This window comes from Eschrichtius robustus, chromosome 9 (genome assembly GCF_028021215.1).
Source record: "Eschrichtius robustus isolate mEscRob2 chromosome 9, mEscRob2.pri, whole genome shotgun sequence".
In the NCBI taxonomy this organism is placed as follows: domain Eukaryota; kingdom Metazoa; phylum Chordata; class Mammalia; order Artiodactyla; family Eschrichtiidae; genus Eschrichtius; species Eschrichtius robustus.
This window is the reverse complement of record NC_090832.1, coordinates 70,986,229-71,005,915: the sequence shown is the minus strand read 5'-3', so window position 1 is coordinate 71,005,915 and position 19,687 is coordinate 70,986,229. Positions and strand designations below refer to the sequence as shown.

Genomic DNA, 19,687 nt, shown 5'->3' with positions numbered 1-19,687 from the left:
TAGCTTAATGTCCTTAAGGTCCATCCATGTTGTAGTATATGTAAGAATTTTCTTAAAAATAAGGCTGAATAATATTCCATTGTGTGATGTAAAACATTTTGCTTGTCTATTCATCTATCAATGGACATATGGGTTGCCTCGTTATTATAGTTATTGAGAATAAGTCTGCTATCGACATGGGTGTACAAATATTTCTTCGAGACCCTGCTTGCAATACTTTTGGGTATATCCCAGAAGTGGAATTGCTAGATCACGTGGTAAATCTATTTTTAATTTTTTGAAGTACCACCATACTGTTTTCCACAGTGGCTGTGCTATTTTACATTCCCACCAACAGTGCAAAAATGTTCCAATTTCTTCACATACTTGCCAACACGTCTGTGATCTATCCTGGAGAATATCCCATGTGCACTTGAGAAGAACATGTATTCTGTTTTTGTTGAGTAAAATTGTCCTCTGTATGTCTGTTAGGTGTAGTTGTTTTATGGTGTTGTTCAAGTCCTTTTTTTTAAAACATATCATATGTCTGGTTGTTCTATCCATTATTGGGAATGGGGCATTGAAGTCTCCAACTATTATTGTGGAATAGGGTTCCCTTTTCTCCACATCCTCACCAACACTTGTTATTTCTTGTCTTTTTTGATGATAGTCATTCTGACATGTGTGGGGTGATATCTCACTGTGGTTTTGATTTGTATTTCTCTAATGATTAATGATGTTGACCACCTTTTTATATATCTGTTGGCCATTTTTATGGTTCCTTTGGAGAAATGTCTATTCAGGTCTTTTGCCTATTTTTTTTTCAGTAATTTTTTTTTTTAATAAAAGGTATACCTAGGACATATTTTTTTTTCCCTAAGACATATTTATAAGGATTTCTTTTAACATAAAGGGATAGAAAAAGATATACCATGCAGTTATAAATCAAAATATAGCTGATATAATGATATTAATTTAAATTAAATAACCCTTAAGACAAGATGCATTATTAGCAAAAAGAAAAAATATCATTACATAGAAAATAATTTGCTAGGAAGATATAATCAGAAACATGTATTCTTTTAAGAAAATAATCCTCAAAAATATAGAGAGTAAAAACTGAATGAATTGCAAGGAGAAATTGACTAACATGTAATTTAAATGGGGATTTGTTTTTTTTTAATTTTTATTGGAGTATAGTTGATTTACAATGTTGTGTTAGTTTCAGGTGTACAGCAAAGTGAATCAGTTATACATATACATATGTTGACTCTTTTTTTAGATTCTTTTCCCATATAGGCCATTACAGAGTATTGAGTAGAGTTCCCTGTGCTATACAGTAAGTTCTTATTAGTTATCTATTTTATACATAGTAGTGTATATATGTCAATCCCAATCTCCCAGTTTATTCGTCCCCCCCATCCCCTAGTAACCATACGTTTGTTTTCTACATCTGTGACTCTACTTCTGTTTTGTAAATAAGTTCAATTTTTTAACTCTATATTTGTATGTATTGCAAAATAATCACTAAAATGTCTTTAACGTGTCACCATACAAACTTGCAAAATTTTTTCTTGTGACAACTTTTAAGATTTATTCTCTTAGTAACTTCCAAATATGCTATACAGCATTATTTTCTTTATTTTTAAATCAGGTTAAAAAAAATCTTTTTGCTATTTAGTTGTATGAATTTCATACGTATTTTAGAATGCTAACCCCTTATCAGATGTAAGACTTGTAAATATTTTCTCCCATTTCACTGGTTATTTTTCTTTATTTATTCATATGGCTTTGAGTTACTGTCTAGTGTCCTTTCATTTCAATCTGCAGGGCTCCCTTTAGCATTTCTTGCAGGGCAGGTCTAGCGGTAATTAGTTCTCTCAACTTTTGTTTCTCTAGGAATGTCTTAATTTCCTCCTCACTCTTGAAGGACAGTTTTGCTGGACATAGGATTTTTGTTTGCCATTTTGAGTATATCATCTCACTACCTTCTGCTCTCCAAATTTTCTAATGAGAAATATGCAGATAATTTTATCGAGGATCCTTTGTATGTGATGAGATGCTTTTCTCTTGCCACTTTCAAATTCTCCCTTTGTCTTTGTCTTTCAATGGTTTGATTACAGTGTGTCTCAGTTGGATCTTTTGAGTTCATCCTACTTGAGGTTCATTGAGCTTCTTCAATATTTATATTCATGTTTTTCATGAAACTTTGGAAGTTTTAGGCCATTATTTCTTCCGATAATCTCTCTGCTTCTTTCTCCCTTATCCTTCTGGGAGTCTTATAATGTATATGTTGGTCTGCTTGATGGTGTCCCACAGGCCCCTTAATCTCTGTTCACTTTTCTGTAATCATATTTGTTTCTCAGCCTTGATAATTTCAACTGTCCTATCTTCAAGTTCACTGATTCTTCTGCCTGCTCACAGCTTCCTAAAAGGAATCTTTTATTATAATGCTCAATTGATTTAAAAAAATATTCTAGTCTACAAGACCATTACCCTCACTACCTTGTTGACTGTTCCTCATTCCCAGGTCCACAACTTCATAGTTCAAAATATGGTCAAGGCATGTACTAATCCTTTCTTGTAAAGACTGGTGTCTTTCAGCAGCCCTTCTTTTACCCTTTCTCCAGAACCAACTTTTTAAAAACTTACATTCCCATCTTGTGTCTGCTTACCCCATTTAACCTGTTACAATTCCTGCTTTCCAGTAATTATTAAAAAATAAAAACCTTACATTGAATCACTTTTTGTTATGTTATCTTACTACTTACAGGAGCCCCATTTGACAGGGAGCTTGCAAGTAAAATAAAATATCCCTGGTGAATTGAGCTGTATATGGAAACTGTGGTGAAAATTCAGATATCTGGGTTTTGAAGGCGTCCTTTTCTCACTCTACCTGACAATTTTACATCGAAATGACCACATATCACTGCTCCCAAGATATAAAATCTGAGCCTTGACCTAGAAAGATGCTGAAGAGTGTGAAGTGTCATTTTTCTCCACTCTGATATCTCTATTTAGCTTCCATATCTTCCTATGCTCTACAGAAAATGTACTACAATATAAACAGCATTCAGTTGGACAGCCCAAAGTTGCTGCTATTTTTTCCCTATATGCTAGGCAGTACAGAAGGATGTAAAGCAAAATTAGTCTCCCTGTGGTCCTGAATTATGTATCTTTGAACAGTGCAGAACTGAAAACCCCATTTTTGAAATTAGTCTGCCTGGATATTCCTCTCTGATCTTGAGATAAGGAAGAGGACTGACCTTGGCAATCCAGTTGGAAGAGAAAAGTATTGCTATGACTTCTACCACCAGTGTGAAAAAGGCAGGTTTTATCTGCTACCTGATTGTTTATGGTGCTACCATCTTTAGCCAGCTACTTATTTAAAACTTCATAACCTATATTTTTAAAAGTATTAAAGACTATTTATAATGTAAAACGCTCGAAGTACAGTTGACTTTGTGCAGAATAGTTTTAGTAAAAAAGGCAAACAGTACAAATCGGTACAGTGATTAAAGGCAATTTGATCAAATCTTGATCAAAATTTTAAATGTGCATTTTTTTGACCCAGAAATTCTACTTCTGGAAATTGAGCCTACAGTAATACTGGCACAGTTGGAATGGATTTATGTTCAAGGATGTTTATTGGAGCATTATTCACAATAACAAACAACTAATGTGTGTATATTAAGTGGACACACATAGGTGAATAGTTAAATAATATGACACAGCCAATTAAAGAATGAGGTAGATCTGTACTACCAATAAAAAAGGTTGTCTATTATTTACTGATTGGAGGAGACAGCAAATTGCAAAACTGTATTTATAGGATGACTTAGCTCTCTTTGGACTATCTGAGGTATGCAGATGTTCTGGGATATTGCCTGAGAAAAGAGACTCAAATGTTTTAGATCCTGGAGGGAGTTAGGGGCAGGGTTGGTATTATGCAGTGAAAATTAAGGAGATTGAGCCTGTCGTGAAGGCTTTCAGCATTTTCTTTACTTAGTCAGTGAGTATATAATAAATATAAAAAATCTAAGTAGGCTGTATAATAAAGACATAACAACAGATAGTATAATAAAGAGTCTGACTCCATTTTTGATGCTTGATGGCCGATAATGTTCAAGCCCCATCTCCACCTTCCCCTTCTGCCCCACATCTGGGTAAGCCAACACGAGAGCCAGTGTGCTCCCTTTCATAGCATGGATGAAAGTTCAAATCATGCAAGCCCCAGCCTGCACCTCTGCCCATTACAAAAACCAAGACTACCAGCTCCCATTCTCTCTCAAGCTGCTCAAGCCATTTTCAGACCAGCTCGAGTGCTTGTCCTGCTCTCCCCAGAAAGTGTATGAGAAATGAATCTCTTGTTACCTTCTTGGAGTGCATGTGGGCTCATCAGTCTTGACAGTGGAGCCAAGTTTGGATAGGGATCCATCCTACTTCTGCGGGGCAACTATGACACATGGCCGTGCTCTTACTGGAAAGGCTTGTCCCCCTCATTCCTCCTTGCTTGTCCAACTGTGTGGTCTGATGATTGTGCCTAGATCACAGTCATCTACAGATTACATGTAGGTGTGTCTCCTTGGTGAGATCTTCACTGGTTGGTATCCTGTTGATAATAGTGATTTTTCTATAGAAAAATTACTATTATATAGCTGATGTTGTAATAATTTGAAAAATATCAAAACATTGCTTTTGGAAAACAATACACCTATTTGTAATGCTTGTTGTTTTTGAGGCTTTGAGGTGCTGGTGCAGCCACCAACATTATTTTTCTCCATCCTGATGCTTCTCTCCTTTCATGATCCTTCACTTCTGCTGAACGGTCTTTGTCCAAAAATAACAATAGGAATGCTCAATACAAATGTTAAAAATTCTTTATTGTATTTTACATGTAAATGATTTACAAACGTATTATTAATTCTTTCCCCAAAAGCTAATAGAAGAGATTTTATTATTACATCTTGTAGATGAAGAAACTAAGCCCCACATGTTACACAGATGAGTAAATTTTAAATCCATTGCTCCTTCCATTTTTTCATGCTAAATCCTTTGCTTGGTCCTTCAGAATCTTTTCCATGCTGTGGTCAATCTGAAACATCCAGCTCATCAGATAATGTGTTATCCCTCATGCCCCAAATTTGCATATTTTGCAGGAATATTGATATCTTTACGTAAAAGAAATGACTAGCAATAAGATTTCTAGACCACTTGCATAGTAATGTCATTTCCAGTTATAACTGAGTGGAAGAAGTCTCCTTAGCCCCAGCATTTAAAATTGAGTTATTGCTGAGATTGTAAATAAAAGGCTAAATGTGGTCTGTCCACCTTCCTCAACACCTGTGGTGTCAGGGTGCACTATTAACTGCAGACAGAGGTCACAGGTAAAGTCACAGAAGGCCAGTGCTAGGAGAGACCTTAACAACCATCCAGCCCAGAGCCTCACCTAGGGCCAAGGAAGATGAGGCTGGAGGTGGGGCATGGGGGTGGGATGGAGAGCCTGCCCAGATCCTGTGATTAGCTGGCAGGAGAGTTGAGGCTAGGGCCTGGGTCTCCCTTCTTATGTTTCATCAGAAGACTCTCAATTGACACATTTGTACCTAAATCCAGAACAAATTTTCTACCCTGTGAGGTGCTTGTACAAATAGAATTTCAGAATAATAAGGATGCTAATAAAAACCAGTGCCTGCCAAGAAGAGCTATCCTAACATTACTACTGATACATGTGTACATTATCCTAAAAAGGTACATTCCTCAGCAAGGTGAAAAGGATTTGCAAATGACAGAGTTCAAACAGGTTCATTGTCTGAACAAGAACACAGTGCACTATTTTGAGTCTTGCCTGTGGGCAGGATGCATATTTCAATTAGTCAATCAGCAAGTGATCACTGTATGTGCCCAGCACTCTGCAAGGCCTCATGCAGGATGCCAAGAAGGTTTCCTGCCTATGGGGAGCTTCTAATGGAGTTGGGAGGCCCAATTAACACCCACAGAATAATTAGGAACAATTAAATACAACACTGAAAATTATCGACCCAGAGTTCAACAGATGAAATCTGGATGTTGAGACCTCCTCTGCCACCGCCTTCCCCCACCATCAGTACAATCGCAACTTCAGCTGGATGTGATCAATAAGCAAAATGGGGAAATGTCAGCAGCTCTTGCACAGGTAGGATGGTGTTGTATGGGAACAATTCTTGGCACAGTGGGATAAGATCCCTGATGTAAACTCAGAACTAACTCTTTGCCCAGCCCAGCCTTATATGTTTTAGCCATTCTGTGTTCCCTTGAACTTCTGGCCCACCCTGATAACCAAGGCCTGAGCTCTTTTGCCACATTCAGGGTCAACCTTTTAAAGAGTTTGAACATGTTCTGTCTCGAACTCTGCATCTTGCTTGTTTCTGCAGAGCCCTGGCCTTTCACCTCTTCTCCCGACTGGACCTCTGACTTGCCCTTCTGCTGGAGTCTCAGTACTATTCCTCTGGTACTAATGGTGGCCATTTTAGTGGATATATTTTATATCCACCCATTGTATTAGGTTATCTCTCCACTGAGGGTAACATCTAACTCAGTCAAGCCTCTAGCCTGTCACAAAAATGCTTACCTGTGGGGCTGGGATTTCCTTGCAAAAGGCATCTGAACTATTCATTCAATCCTTCCTTTTTTAACTTTTCAATCATTTGCTGAGAAATTACTAAACTGGGCACTGTGCTAGTTGTCAGAGTTACAGAAACATTGAAACATGGTCCCTTCCGCAAGGAGTCAGTTCTCGGTCTAGTGTGGGAGACAGATAAGAATATAAGAAAGTTCAATGTCCTGAGTTAAAGTTTTGAGAGATATAATCGCAGGGCACTTTGCAAATACAGCTGTGGAATGTTGATCCATACTGAAGCATGTGTGTTGGGGGAGTGACAGTAGGACGAGGTCTCAGGAAAGATTTCTGAGCAGAGCTGAACTAACAAATAATACCTGCTGAAATTTTTGAGCAGCCATGAAGATTACTGTCTTCTTACAAGGGGCTGGAAGATCCATACACATTTTTGTATTTGCGAATGAGTCATTTCAGTCCCTTGTCATCTCAGTTGAATTGCTTGTGAGTAGGTGCAGGGTTAATAGCCATGCCTCTATTAAATGTTAGCAAGAGGAATACATTTATGAAAAATGCCTAGCATTTTGCTGGAATTGTCTCAGAAACCACCAAACTTTGCTGATTCCTACCTGAGCCAGCACCTCTGGGGAAGCAAAATAGGATCTGAAGAGATGCAGATGTGGTGAACTTGTGTACTTCTTTTCTAAAGACGTAATTAATGCATGTGGCACAACATTCAAAAAAAAGGTGGTATGGTATGAAGGGAGTCTAATTCCTTCCCTGGCCCCCCATTCCCTAGTACTCTCTTTGGAGGCAGTCCATGTTACCAGTTTCTTATGCACCCAAGATGGTCTATGCATTTAGAAGTGTGTATGAGTGTATGTATATATATATTCATATTTGTATTCATATATCTTATATTCATATATATTCATATTTCCCCACATATAATAATTGTAGCACACCATTCTGTGCCTTGCTTTTTCTCACTTTATTACCTCATCAAATATTTGTTGCAAGTCTAATGTGTGCTATACATTGTTTTATGTGTTAGGAATATAACAGTAAGCAAAAGAAAAATCCATGCCCTCAGGAAGCTCATATTTCAAAATATCTTTCCATATCACTACATTTGTTCCTGCTTCTTTTTAATAGTTTCATAATCTGTTTTTGCATGGATGTGCCATAATTTATTTTACCAGACCTTTATTTGTGGATACTTAGTTTGTTTCTAATCTCCTATCTAGTGGCTATCCTTGTATATAGAGTGCCTGGAAGAGAGCTTTCAATAGAGTAGGAACTCATTTGTTGAATGAATGGATAAATCCTTTCACACATGTACTGGTATATTTGGGGATAAATGACTAGAGGTTGAATCCATAAGTCAAAGGGTACGTGCATTTTAAATTTCAAAAGATATTGCTAAATTTTCTCAATTTATGTTTGAAACAATTTGTACTCTCACCAACAATATATTCGAGTAAAGTCCTGTTTCTCCTTACCACCATATGTCAATCTGATGAGTTAAAATGCTATGCCGTTTAATTTTAATTTGTATTGCCCAGAATGAAACTAAGCATCTTTTCTTATGCTGAGAGGTCATTTGCTTTTTTTCTGTGACCCATCTATTCACACCCTCTACTCTTCTACTGCATCGATGGTCTTCTACTTATTGGTTGTAGAGCTCATTATATATCAAAAAAAAATTCCTTTGCTGTGATATGAGTTGCAAATATTTTTCTCAGTCTGTTAGTCTTCTTTTGATTCTGCCAATGAATTTTTGCAATGTTGTATACATTTTCTTTATTTTTCTGTAACTGAGTTTACATAAAATTCAATCATCTGTTTCATGGCTTTTACCTTTTGTGTTAAGAAAGATCTTCTTCCCTCTGAAAAAATTTTTTAAATTCTATGATTTCTTCTTGCACTTTTATGCTGTTATTTTTTACAGTTAAGTCTTTGATACATATGAAATTTAGCGTGAACATGTGAAGTAGGGATCTCATTTTTTTCAGATGGTTATCCCATCCCATTTCCCAATAACATTGATTGAGTTGTCTATCTTTTATTTCCTGATATGAAAACATCACTATTATCATTTTTATCACATATCTTCTTAACTAAATATTGTAATATTTTCATCTTTCTTTTAGATTTTTCAGTCTGCTCTACTAAGCTGAGATTCAGTTGGGCTTTAATCTGGCTGCCTGTAAAAGAAAACCCAAATAATAGTTGTTTAAACAAGACAGGATTTTATTTCTCTCTCACGTAACATGAACGTTGGAGGAAGCAGTCAGCACTGTAGCAGTGGTGGTACAATATCATAAATATACCAAATTCTCTCCATCATTCTGCTGTGAAAACTTTAGTGCTGGCTTCCAGCCTCAAGTGCCTCATGGTGACAGTGTGGCTGCTGTAGTTCCAGCAATCATATATAAATTTTAAGCAGGGTACAGCCACTGTGGAAAACAGTATGGAGGTTCTTCAAAAAACTAAAAATAGAACTACATATGATCCCCTTTTGATCCCACAACTCCAATCCTGGGTATACATCTGAAAAAAAAAAAAAAGAAAATGTAATTCAAAAAGATACATGCATCCCAACGTCACAGTAGCATTATTTACAATAGCCAAGATATGGAAGCAACCTAAGTGGGATGAAGAAGGTGCGGCATTATATATACACAACACACACACACACACACCACACACACATATATACACAATGGAATACTACTCAGCCATAAAAAATGATAAAAATTTGCCACTTGCAACAACATGGATGGACTTGGAGGACATTATGCTTAGTGAAATAAGTCAGACAGAGAAAGATAAATACTGTATGTTATCACTTATATGTGGAACCTATAAAATGAAACAAACTAGTGAATATAACAAAAAAGAAACATGCTCACAGATAAAGGGAACAAACTACTGGTTACCAGTGGGGAGATGAAGGGCAGAGGGGCAAGGTACAGGTAGGGGGTTAAGAGGTACAAACTACTATGTATAAAATAAGTAAGCTGCAAGGATATATTGTACACATTGTACATTAGCATTCTCACCTTGGCATCTGGATAAATCAGTAGTTGAGATGAGAACTAGGAGTCAGAGGATGGGCTTAGCACAACAGCATCTCGATGCCTCCGCCCGCCCTCTCCTCTCCTCATTGCATCCTCAGCCATGCGCTCAGTCTGTTGTTCTTCCCCTTACTCCTTATTCATGCATTCATTCCAAAAATAACCACTGAACACTTACTGCATGCCCAGCAATGTGCTAGCTTCTAAGGATACAGCAGAGAGCAAGACAAAAGGTCTACCTTTGTGGAGCTTAGTAGTAAGCAGAGAAGACACGCTGTTAACTAACCAAATTACAATAAAGTGTCTAACTGTGTCTACCCCATCTCACTGTCATTCACCTCCAAAGTCTACATCTTTTCCCCCCCCCCGGGCATATGGAAACTAGGGGTGAGGGAGTAGACGAGGAACAGAGGAGGTGACACTTTTCCTATGTTCTCCGAACCTTGTACTTTTGGGGGTAGAGTACTCACTTTTCAATTTAATGTTAAAGATTTTTTTTTATTTCCAAACTTAAGTTACAATTCACATCATAGTGTCATCTTACAAATTGTTTAGCATTTTAGAGTTTGCAAAGTCCTTTTACAGTCATTACCACCTTAGACTTAAAACAATACTGTGAGATGAATGATCCATTTTATGGAGGAGAAAACCAAGGCTCCTGGAAGCTAAGCTACTTGTATCATTAGTGGTAGAGCTGAAACTTGAACTCTTCTGTCTGATTTATAATGGTTACGGGCATATTCTAGATTTAAACCTGACTTTGCCTCAATGATGCTTCATAGACCATCTATTGCTCTAGGAAAATGTTAACAATCATAGCTTGTGTTACTTTAGTAAATCATTACAGAGACAGTGATTATATTTTATCTTGGCTGTTTTCAGGAATTACACTGCAGGTGGCACACTGAAATATTCAAACACAGGAATGCGTTTGCCAAGTGGTTTCCTAGAAGCTGCCTGTTTTTGATTCCCCTTGCAACACTAGTAGTGGCTGGAGGTCAGCAAGAGGGGGCAGGACAGGAGACTATTAGGAGACTGCAGGAGCGAGGGCCCTAACATACCTGCAGCACTCAGAGTTCCATGACATCAAGTGGGTTAAATCTGGGAGATGGTAAGAAAAGGTGTCAAGAATCCCAGGGCTCGTTACAGTGAGAGTTAACCAGCAGGAGGATAAAAACCAACAAGACTGGGCCTCAGGCTGGCTTCGTGGGCCTGTGACCTGTGCAGTCCCTTGAGGAATAGCGCTTAAAAGGGACCTGTGATCAAAAGAGCCCCAAACTGGGTTTAACCTTCTGCTGTTGCTATCTTGAAATTCTTGATAATTACATCTTTATACATTTAGTACAATGGGGCGATGAAAGATGCAGAGGAAGGAGATATGTGAAATATGCTTGTGGTCAATCATTTCCCTCCTCACTTGCTTATAGCACTCACCATGGCCCATGAGCACAAGATGCCTGTGGGCACAGGGTGTCTCTGAAAACAGGGTGTCCATGAGCACAAGGTGTCCATTAGCACAGGATGCCAAAACACTGGATGCCCTTGAGCACAGGGGGCCCTGTGAGCACAGGATACAATGACCAGAGGGTGCCCACGAACACAGGATTCTACGAGCCCAGGGTGCCCATGAGTACAGCGTGCTATCAGCACAGGGTACCCATGATTAGAGGGTGCATGGGAGATCAGTGAGACTCAAGGCGGGGACAAGGTAAGCCTGTTACATCTAGGATTGAGTGGGAGGAGATGGTGACAATCCTGATAATCCATGCTTTCCATTCTAACCAGAACTTGCTTCAAGCACAGAAAGAAGGCAATAGCGTCCTAAGAAACACAAAGACCAAGGATCTCTATCACCTTCTTTCCCACTCCTGTACCTCCCTGCATTAGCCAACCACTTATGCCGAAATGATGGCATAGAAGGAAAGGGAAAGATGGGGTAACCCAGAGTTTCTTATCATTTCGCTCCTTCCTTTCTCATCAGCAAGCCAAAAAGACAGTCACATATATGCATATATGCATATATAAACAAGTGAAAGAAAAACAGGTGATTTTGTTTTGTGCAGTTTTCCCACTCTTCTGGTTAGAAAAACATACATATGCTTGTACCAGTTCTGATATACAAATCGTGTAATTTTGGTGATGCTGCATATGAAGTAAGTGCTCTTGTATTTTCATTTAAAACTGGCGTTGCACAATATCAAGATGAATGGTCAAATTCAGGCTATAAATTAAAACTAAAAATATTTCTTTATTTATAATAACATTAAATACTAAATTTAAAAAAACTCCATGATGGGCTTCCCTGGTGGCGCAGTAGTTGAGAGTCTGCCTGCCGGTGCAGGGGACACGGGTTCGAGCCCTGGTCTGGGAAGATCCCACATGCCGCGGAGCAACTAGGCCCGTGAGCCACAACTACTGAGCCTGCGCGTCTGGAGCCTGTGCCCCGCAACGGGAGGGGCCGCGGTAGTGAGAGGCCCGCGCACCGCGATGCAGAGTGGCCCCCGCTTGCCGCAACTAGAGAAAGCCCTCGCACAGAAACGAAGACCCAACACAGCCAAAAATAAATAAATAAATTTATAAACAAACAAAAAAAAATTTCCATGACGAGTGAAGAGAGAAGCCATGGAAGAAAGGCAAAGTTTGTATACAAGCACTTTTTTAAAAAAAATTAGGTAACATAGCATTTACATTTTTATTTATTTATTTATTATTTTTTTTGGCTGTGTTGGGTCTTCGTTTCTGTGTGAGGGCTTTCTCCAGTTGTGGCGAGCAGGGGCCACTCCTCATCGCGGAGCGCGGGCCTCTCACTGTCGTGGCCTCTCATTACGGAGCACAGGCTCCAGACGCGCAGGCTCAGTAGTTGTGGCTCACAGGCCCAGTTGCTCTGCGGCATGTGGGATCTTCCCAGACCAGGGCTCGAACCCGTGTCCCCTGCACTGGCAGGCAGACTCTCAACCACTGCGCCACCAGGGAAGCCCACATACAAGCACTTTTAGAGCACGTTTTCTCCTGCTTTTGGAATAAGGTTCCTGCATTTTCACTTTGCACTGGGTTCCACAAATGATGTAGCCAGGCCTGGTCCTCCCACACAGGGTAGAGAAATCTTCAGCACCCTGGAAGACCTGAAAAGATCAGGGAGAGCTCAAGAGTCAGTGATTTTGTGTTTGGGTCAAACTAGAGGATATTCATTAAAGGAGGCCCAGGCAAGTGCATCTGGAGCCTGGGGGACAGTCAAGTCACCTTGATACAGACCCTAACTGGCTGCAGAGGCGTGTAGTACCCAATGAGGCTTCCTAGTCATTTTCTGGCCTTTGGGTGGCTTCTGTGAGCACCCTGGAGGGAACGGGCCCAGGAAGAGGAAACGGCGGCTGCTAGCAGCTCCAAGAACCAGGTGGCTGTGAGGTTCAGTGTCTGAGTCGAGGTGTTTCTGACAACCTGTCAACTTCTTGTACTAAACATTATTGATTGCTACACTTGAGCGCCGAACACTTGAGGTCAGCCAAATCATGTTTTGTGAGTTTTCAAGTAGCCCAAGGAAACAGTTCTCCTTGTACCAGATGTCTAAGCAATAAAACATCATGAAACCTTGGCTCTGCCAACCCCAGGGTACATGAGTGCAGTGAGACAGGAAAGCAAAGCTGTTGCTGGAGATTGGATCTGAACCGCCAACCCCAGGGTACATGGGTGCAGTTAGACAGGAAAGCAAAGCTGTTGCTGGAGATTGGATCTGAACCGCCAACCCCAGGGTACATGGGTGCAGTTAGACAGGAAAGCAAAGCTGTTGCTGGAGATTGGATCTGAACCGCCAACCCCAGGGTACATGGGTGCAGTGAGACAGGAAAGCAAAGCTGTTGCTGGAGATTGGATCTGAACCCCATGTGGGCAGCAGCTGGCAAGCATGAACGCTAAATGCATCTAAACCTCACAGTTCTCTCTGTTTGCATCTGGCAAGTAGGGCGAAATTCATAGGCTTTCCCAGACAGAATGCTCCTTGCTTCCCACCCTCAGCTTCTGACTTGGAGCCTGTCCCCATGGACACTTTCCCTCCTTCCTTCGTGCTGTCACATAACCGACAGGGAGAGGGATGTATATCCATGCAAAACCAACCGTTATGGCAAACTGTCCTTAACATCTTTCATTTGCCTCTTGTTGAGCTTCACTAACAATGCTAACAGCCTACAATAATAAATACACACCATATAAGGATTTTCGCCAAATTTAAATAACGACTCAAGAAGTCTCAGAACTTCTTCTCCCCACCCTTATTTGTACCCACACGTTGGATACTCCTTTGGGAAGATACACTCTTTTTAAACCTTGGGAGTAACCAAGGCAATAGTGTGCTGAGTAGGAAATACACTGCATTTAGTATCAGAACTTGCCACTAGGGCACCTGAAAAAGTTATTTTACATCAGTGAGCCTCCTCTATCAAATGGGGAAAGAAGTTCCCTTCCTCTGTAGATTGTGTGGGTATGGCTTTGTTAGTGGTGGGGTCTATGCAAGTGTTAGTTATCGTTATTACAGTTGGTACTTAAATTTCTGTTGAATTGTTGAATCTTCAAGGAAACCTGGTGAAGAAGCCCCCTGAGTCATTACTCTGATTGTCCTAACCTCTGCTTGGCATTAGATGTCCCAAAGGCAAAAAATGACCGAGGAGAAAGGATGAGGGCCAGCGGCTGGAACATCCTGGCTAATTCTCAAAACAAATTTGACATACTCAAGACTGACATACTTGAAACTGATTAAGAGGTGTGTTGGTAGCAAACAGAATCCAACAACACATTAAAAGGATCATACACCACGATCAAGTGGGATTTATCCCAGCGATGCAAGGATTCTTCAATATACGCAAATCAATCAATGTGGTACACCATATTAACAAATTGAAGAATAAAAACCATATGATCATCTCAATAGATGCAGAAAAAGCTTTTGACAAAATTCAACACCCATTTATGATAAAAACTCTCCAGAAAGTGGGCATAGAGGGAACCTACCTCAACATAATAAAGGCCATATATGACAAACCCACAAAAAAAAAAAAAAAAAAAAAGAGGTGTGTTGGGACATGGCCAGTAGCAAAAAAGAAATACTAAAGACAAATTTACAGCTCAAAGAAATCCCTTCACCTTATGCAGTTCACATGTGTTCTTTTAGAATTGTAAATACTTTTAAAATCAGTCTGTCTTCATTCTGTAGGTGGCACAAAATTCTATTAAATTCCATAGCAAAAAATTTGACAAACTGATTGTTAGAAAGAGGTAACAGTAATTAATGTTTGTAACATGCCTTAGTCTTTACAAAGCACTTACTTAATCATAATGCATTTGTTTCTCACAGTAACCTTGTGGGAGTAGTAATTATTGTTTACCTGTTTTATCGGTGACAATACTGGGCTCAGTATCTTATCAAGAAGAACTAAAAATTGGCAGGACCGCAACTTGAACCCAGGTCTTTTCACTCCAACATCCATGGAGTTTAATAAAAAGTACAGTTAATAGTCAGATACTGTGACTAGAGACGGAACTAGCCCAGCACTCAGGGATGCTGGTTCCACCTCTTGTCACGACGTAGAGTTGCCTCAGTGTCTCCCTTTCACTAGGTCTCAGTTTCTTCACCGGCAAAATGAAGAGGCTCAGTGGAGCACCCCGGAGTTGTCTCCCGTTCCTTCATCACTTGATCGGTGTGAAGAAAAAAAAAATGCAATTGAACAGCATTGAAAAGAAATGACTGCGATGCTGTCTGTTTCAGAAAATGTGTTTTTTGTTTGGCTTATGGGAGGAGGAGGGCAAATAGGAACAGCCAAGCAAGTGCCAGGACTAGTCCAGGCAAATTTTCTCACCCAGCATAAGTCCTGCAGGGGAAGAAATCCCACCGGGCATTTGGAATTCATGGCGGACCTGAAGAGGAAGCAGCTGTCGTTGTGTACCCTGCACACACTCCAGTCTCTGAGCCTGAAGATAGGAGGAGGCTCCATCAGGAGGGTGGGAGTTGATCCCCAGCTAATAAATGAAGGTTTCAGAGGCACTGAACCCGCTCCACATGCATCGTGCCTTTCCCAGAGGCGTGCATACTCGTTAGTCGTAAATAAGTCCTGTGAAATGCCTCCCACGTTCCATGTGACTATTTCAAACATCGTGCTTAGCCAAGACAAAAGAAAGAAGAAGAACAAAAACAAAAGAGATCTTTACCTTTTAAGCTTTAAATTTGTTTGCTTGTTTATTACCAGATTTAATCTCCTGAAAGAAATTTTGGCATGACATCTTTAAAATTGCTCCTCTCTGACGTTTATAGGCAAGGCCCAAATAGTCAGGCCAAGACTGGGGCTTCTGGGGCTCCGTCTACTCTTTATATTTCTTCCCCTTCCAGGTACTGGAGGTCTTCTCATACTGGAGGTCAGGCAAAGTGCTGTGAGAGAAATCTGTGGTGGGGAAGCAGGTTTCCCTAGGGCCGTGAGCACCCAGGCATGCAAGTCGTTGGGATGTATTTCTACAGCTGTGTTACTCCCCATTTATTTATGCGGCAAAACTTTACTGAGCAGCCCTTAGGTATCAGGCACTGTTCTACACATTAGTGGAGGCAGGAGTGGGAAGACGAATAAGATACCGTTTAACTAGTGGTTACCAGTGGGGAGAGGGGCAGGGGGATGGACAAGATAGGGAAAGGGGATTAAGAGACAAAAACTACTAGGTTTAAAATAGATAAGATACAAGGATGTAACATACAGCACAAGAAATATAGCCAATATTTTATAATAACTTTAAATGGAGTATAATCTATAAAAATATCAAATCACTGTGTTGTACCCCTGAAACTAATGCAACATTGTAAATCAACTATACTTCAATAAAAAAAGGACACAGTTTTGTCTCAAGGAACCCTCAGTTTTAGTGAGAGAGACAGCTAGGTAAAGGCATCTAAGGAAACATTGCAAAATGTGTGCTTGGAGAACATAAAGGGGTCAGGCATACAGCAGAGGACAGAAGGCTGCCTGAGAGAAGGGAATTCCAAAAAGCCTCAGAGAGCAGATGACATTTGAACTGGGTTTTGAGGGAAGAGTTTCACCTAAAGAGAAGGGATAGGCGAGGAGAAGAATCTTCTAGAGAGAGATTAAGGCATGTTCAAGGCAGGGAGGTGAAAGAACATGGTCTCTTCTGGGAGCCTGGCCCTCCCTCCTTTGCATGGCAGGCGCCCAGGGTTTACGTGTGGAAGAGTTGTGATATTAGCCTGACAGTTTGAACAGCAGCCAGAAGGTGAAGGGGGGCTTGTATTCTACCAGGCTGGGGGGTTGGATTTTTTTCTCAAGGCAATGAGAACCCTGCTTTTGGATGATCATTCTGGCAGAAACACTGAATTGGCCAAAAAGTTCATTCGGGTTTTTCAGTAAGATGTGACGGAAAATAGAAAGGATGGATTAGAGGGAAGACAGGCTAGAGAAACTTAGATCGGTCATATAGAGGCGAAGGAGGGGGCACATATGAGAGAGATACAGGGGCCAAATTGGGAGGGCTTGATGTCCTGCTGCACAGACCCAATAAGTCACACGGTCATGGGGCTTGGGAATGGGACGTGATCATGACCGGAGAGGGTGATGAGCCTTGCCTGTCCTTGATTGTTGGGTTAACAAATCCTAAGTGAGTGATTTGTTGGTATGGGGGCCTGGGGTCAGGGGTGATCGGGGAAGTGGGTGCAGCGGTGGTAAGCCTTCTTCCCTCTCTCCAGGAGCTTGTCATCTGCCTCACTGTTCAAGGGGTGACCTGAGGTCTGTGGGCCGGCAACGTCAGCATCGCCTGGCACCTTGTGCAGCATCTCGGGCCCCACCGGCATTACCGAGTGAGACGCTACTTTCTAACAAGATCCCCAGGTCAGTTACACACACGTCAAAGTTTGGCCAAGGCTAACTCTTAGAACTTTTTCCATTGGCAGGAGGATTGTAGAGGGAGTAACAGCAAAGAAATAGCATAAGGCATAAAACAAAAGTGCCAAAAATTCCAATGGTTCATCACAAGATTGTGGAGCCATATGTTGATGTTTCTCTTTGTCCTGAAGTTTATACCTGCTGGGAACTATGCCTAATTACTAATCATGACTCTCTGATGTTTTTCCACTTCACTTCATATTTCTACTGCTATCCTTTATGTACATGGGACACTTAAAGGTACTTAAAAGGTTGTAAAGTGAGTTAAGCTATTTTGAGAACAACTAAGATAACAAAATAAACAAAAAATAACAAACTTGATCTCTGGCATCTTCAGAAACTTGTTATTCCTGGGATATAAGGAGCTGGTGAGTATGGCTTTAATAAAGACTGAGCTAAACTCTCCAACTTCTAGGTCAGAGAAGAGATTCACAAAGTCAGGGTCACATGGTACCAGGGCTTGGTTGGGAGCCGCGCAGCTCCAGGCAAGGAGCAAGAGACGGAATCATTGTAACATCTCTATTAAGCCTCAGGAACTGTGTTTTGCTCAAGGCATGAATTTTGGGGGTTGGCTGTGGCTCTTGCCTTTTCAGCCTCTCATCCATTTTGTTAGGACGGATTTACTGGGGTGAAAATTTGATATGGATCCAGAAATCTACGGACAAATAGTAATAACATTTGATGGAAGTTGTAAAGATGACTAGGGCCCGTAAAAGAAAAGGGCTCTGCAAAATGCCTAAAGCACACCAAGATAAAGAACAGAATATGTTGCCTTCTCATAAGCTTAAAATGGCATTCAGCTCTAGGAACAGGCTTAATCTAAGCTTTGACATGCGCCATCAAACTCAAGACTTCCAAAGTCTGATGATGTGTTAGTTGTACCAAGATCATGGGAGAAGGTAGATCACATTCAATTGCCCCCATGATGACTGGAATGATTATGTGTTGGAGTGGAGAAGTGACAAAGAAGAATGCATGAACTTCAGAAGCGCTGAAGTGATGCAGTCTAAACAAATCACAGGTGACTTTAGTGACAATGTGAAATTGTTTTTCCAGTACATCATAAACGATAGGGATATTCTGTTCTGAACTATTCTTGTTTCTACGAGCCCCAGTTGTGAAGAGAATGTATTTATTAGGGACAGGACAAAGACCTTGAAACAGTCAGAAACAGCAGAGTCCATAACTACTTTGACAGAATGGCTAGTTTCCATTACAGAAATCACTTTGGGGTGGTTTTTAATAGCACTGTCCTGGGGGGCACTTTGCACTTAGTTACTTCACTCAGTTTTCTCATCTGTAAGGTGAGATGCATCCTAGAGTAGACTGAATGGATCCATCAAACCATCCTGTGGTTATTTCTCCAGTTCCTGGGTGTACAGTAAATAATTATGCTCCTATTTTAGCTCCTTAAAGGGTGGAGTTTAGGATACTGTGGTAGCAAGAGTGGAAAGAAAGTCTCCTCTCTCCACCCTCCCGTACCAAAATTGCAAAGACATGGGAGGAAGGCGGAAGGGTGGTGAATACCATCACATTTTCATTTTATCCACTTGTTTGACCTGTGCAGAAGATGTGGGATTAGCAATGAATTATTCCAAGTTTAATTAACTGGTGGCTTGAATTATATTTTCTTCCCTAGATATAATATTTTCACCAGCATAAATACACAAATTCTCTGACACCTGTTTGGTAGCTACAGACCTGGCCACCTCCAAACTCATATTTAACCCTACTTCAGGGAGTGGGATCTAACTTTGTGAGAGAAGAACAAAGAGAAAGGGCTGGATGTTGCAAACTCTAAGTAGGGGAAAGTTAATTTCTCATGGTGAAAACTTTGACCAATGGGGAATATTTGACAGGAGGGATCCAGGCAGATCAATAGCAGACCTCAAGAAGAATGTCCTATGACTTGTAGATATGTGCATCCAGAGTGAGGGTGGAAAATCTTTGTGAGAATTCAAGGGCATACCTCCTGTTTCTTTTAGGAAAGGAAGGCTATAACTGGTGGATAGACTTCCAGACCAGACCTCGAAAGTATTTAATCCATTTTGTAGCTACTCTGAGAGATCTGGCAGGACTGGAGATTAGCTAGGTGCTAAGCCTGAACTCCCCAGGGA

General features: G+C 40.5%; 1 long non-coding RNA gene across 1 annotated transcript in view; it reads left to right on the top strand.

The window, feature by feature from the left end:
* LOC137769560 (uncharacterized) overlaps nt 1-17,486 on the top strand; it is a 198,452-nt gene extending 180,966 nt beyond the window's left edge. Inside the window, exon 3 of the long non-coding RNA XR_011075002.1 lies at nt 17,375-17,486. This is a non-coding gene — a long non-coding RNA (uncharacterized lncRNA). The remainder of the gene's footprint in view (nt 1-17,374) is intronic.
* Nucleotides 17,487-19,687: the final 2,201 nt, after the last annotated feature.